This window comes from Pinus tabuliformis, chromosome 2_2 (assembly GCF_031772625.1).
Source record: "Pinus tabuliformis cultivar Carrire ecotype Pingquan chromosome 2_2, CPIR1, whole genome shotgun sequence".
Lineage (NCBI taxonomy): Eukaryota > Viridiplantae > Streptophyta > Pinopsida > Pinales > Pinaceae > Pinus > Pinus tabuliformis.
In genome coordinates, this window is record NC_142300.1 from 1309141998 (window position 1) to 1309145538 (window position 3541).

At 43.5% G+C, this 3541-nt stretch overlaps 1 pseudogene; it reads right to left on the reverse strand.

Moving 5' to 3' along the window:
• Positions 1 to 388: 388 nt before the first annotated feature.
• LOC149198320 (putative pentatricopeptide repeat-containing protein At3g23330 pseudogene) lies at positions 389 to 976 on the reverse strand (annotated as a pseudogene).
• Positions 977 to 3541: the final 2565 nt, after the last annotated feature.

The following is a 3541-nucleotide window of genomic DNA, read 5'->3' on the forward strand; positions in this document are numbered from 1 at the left end:
CTACATGATGATGATCAATTGGAGACTGGACAGCTCTACTTTCTTCTTCCTCGGCGGAAATTACAGTTTGTGTTGACAGACTCAGACATGGTTTCTTTTCTTTTTAAGATCAACAGTGCTTGGCATCGGCCCAGAAGAGCAGGAGGCGGAGCAGAAGATTATCATTTGTGTTTGGTCAAACTCAAAAGCAAGTGCAGCCCTTGTTTGATATTGGTAACCAGCATGAAAAATATGGAAAGGAATGCTCCTCGTCTTCCGTTTCTGATATGCCGAGGCGCCCTAACGTTCAAATTTCAAATCCAAGAGGTAGAGGTCGAATCCAATGGCAGTCAAAGTTGGAGACAATCGAGGAGACTGTGTGATCGATGGTATCTGCGATTTTGAATTGTTAAGATTTGTACCAATCTGTAAAATAACTTGATTTCCAGCCATCCTTCACCAAGCCTCCATGGCTGCAAGCAGACAAGACACCAACAAAGGTTACATTGTCTGGCATGGTGCCAGCCTCTTTCATTTCTTCAAAGAGTAAGAGGGTCTCCCTGCCATGACCATGCATTGCATATCCTAATATCATTGCATTCCATGACACCACATCACGTCTAGGCATTCTATCAAAAACCCGACGTGCATCCTTTATAGTACCACATTTGGAATACATGTCTACCAGGGCACTACCCACAAAATCATCATGATCAGATTGAAATCCATTTTTAACTATACAATTGTGGACCAACTTGCCATGTCCCAGAGCTACCAAATTGGCACATGCTGGAAGCACACCGGCAAATGTGTCCAAGTCTGGCTTCATATCAGTCGATTGCAGTTCCTGAAAAAGTGTCAATGCCTCATAGAAATGCCCACTCTGTACATAACCTGCAACCATTGTATTCCACGAGACAATATCTCGTTCTGGCATTCCTTGAAACAGCTTCACTGCTTCATCAAGATACCCATTTTGTATATATCCAGCAATCATTGCATTTTGTATATATACACAACAAGAAGGGCTCTACAGCCTTGCTGTAATCACAATTTTGTAGTCCAGACTCCAGAATGCTATTTGCTGTGGCCACTTATATACAGGTCCTTGTTTTGCATCTCATAAAACAACTTCAGCGCCTTCTCACCATATCCATACCCAGAGTAAGCACCGATCATAGCAGTCCATGAGGCTACATTCGGTTCAAACATTCCATCGAACACTTGGCGAGCTTCCACCAAATTCCCGCACTTGGAATACAGTCCCAAAAGCTTAGTTGCTAAAACTGTATCTGCATTGAATCCGGTTCGGATCATGTGGGCTTGGATGAATTTGGCTTCTTCCCATGCTTTCTCCATAACACACTCCTCTAGCACCCGGTCGTACGTACACCACACCACTCCAACGCCCTCCTCCTGCAGAATCCGAAATGCCTCTTTCAGTTTTCCTCCCTGGGTGTTGCATACTCTCCGCGCTTCTCCGAATGGTAAAGGTGTTGCCTTCATTGCGCCAATGCTGAACGCGCAGGTACATTCTCCGAATGGTAAAGACCCGGTTTGCAAAATTCGAATTGAAACGCGCATTAACTCCCCGCGGCGCGAATTCTGTCAGACTAGCTCCGATCAAATCAGGACTTTAATGCGGAAAGGTGGCACAGCTCACGGAGAGTGGTGGAGGGCGGAGGAATTGCCGATGGTCATAGTCAGATGTTTTTCTGGGGCCGCGACAAAAACCGGGCAATTCCTCCGCCTTGTTAAACTACTCCTAAAGAATTATATGTTTATTTTTACAATTATATGCATATACACAGCTCGTGTGTCTACAAAATGTAATTTTTATCATTTTTAATGAATAAAGATATAGTTTTTTTTTCTCTAAAAAAATAAAACAATTTAAATATTGAAAGAGAAACATTTTAGAGCCTAACGTTTCATTTCCAAAGTCCATGTGTTTTTTGGTTGATTTCACACAAATGTGATGGGACCAGCCCTTGAGCCCGCGAGTTAACTAGTCTTAAGTGATAATTAACAAATGGATAACAAACACTACAACTTTGATTAACACTAAACAAATGATTAGCGTAGATATTTGTTTTGGCTTGATGGTGCGTTTAATTTTTGTGTACGATGGTAGGTGAGAGGACACTTGTCCTTGCTCTCGGTCTTCACACTCCCGCGCTTCGACTATACTCCTCTACCCCGCATTCATTCACCACTTTGGCACTTGGCCTTGCTCTGCTCACGACGAGGGTTTTCTGTTAGTTTGTCTGCGACTGTGCTGAGGGTTATCGATGGTATTCGGTCTGCAACTGGGTTCTTCTGTCGGTGACTTGGCAGCTTCGCTTGCCCTTCCTGCTATGCTGCTCGGTTGGTTTCACCTGGGTTCGGTGTGGATGGCTCTGCCGGTTTCCTTAGAGGGTTTCCTTTGTCCTGAAACTATTTGGTTCTCTGTATGCCTTCACTGTATATTTATTTGTTTGCTTGCTCATTCGTGCTTCTGGTTAACTAAGGTTTTCTCTGCGTTGTCTTCTTGCAGGTTGCGGTCACAAGGGACCGGTTCCTCGGCTCTGCTTAGCAAGGTAAGCCCTCTATTCTCTGATACATTTATTTTCCTCACTTTTTCGTTTTTACTGAGGGTGGCTGCTCCTTGTGAGCAGGGGTTCCCCTCTGTGGCTGCGACCTGGTTGTGGTTTCTTCGAGCCGACGCTGACCACTCTTCCGGTAAGTTTACAAACCCTCCTTCCTGCTATTATTTGCTTTTCTTCCTTGAGTTCTATGAGCTCAACTTCTAACACACTTGGTTGGCTGTGACTGCAGGTGGTTGGTGGCTTGGGACGGTCGCTTCCATGACTGTCGTTGTTTGGTGAACCCGGTAGGGTCGCTCCTCGTCACTGTTATATGTCTCAGTTTTATTTCGTTTGATTGTGGTTCCAGCACTTTGGTTTCTGGTAGTTGTTGGGCTCTGAGAGCCTCGCTCTCTGGTTGTTGTTGGCCGCCTTTGGCTACGCCCCTTGTATATTGTTTATATTGTTCTCGGAAGTCCTGTATATTGTAAGGGTTTCGAACCCTGGAACTGTAGTGGGTGGTCTCTGACGAGACTCGTCCCAACTCGGTAATGGCTATTTAGATATCTTTTTTTTGTAACTTAAACTTCTGCTTGTCTATTAATTAAAAGAGGAAAAACTTTTGGTTGTATGGCTATGGGTTACCTGAATATACTATGCAATTGTATTTAAGCTGAGACTGTCGATTCTGTAGAGGCTTCTCCGTGTTGTTTGTCCGTCCTTCGTAGGCTTGGAATTTGATTGTTGTCTGGAACTTTATTTTCGCTCTTTGCTTGTAGAACTCCTTGTTTTGGAAAAGGAAAAGAAAAAATACTCCACTTTGTTTTCTGTCAATGCACACTGTAATTATATGGAAGGGTCTCACAGTTGCTGTCAATGAATTCGTAACTCTATCCTGGTCAATATACACAGTGATTTCATAGAAAGGAATAATGGTTAACTGTAAATGAAATTCATCTCTATGTTTTGTTAAATGCACAGTGATTAAATGGAAAGAG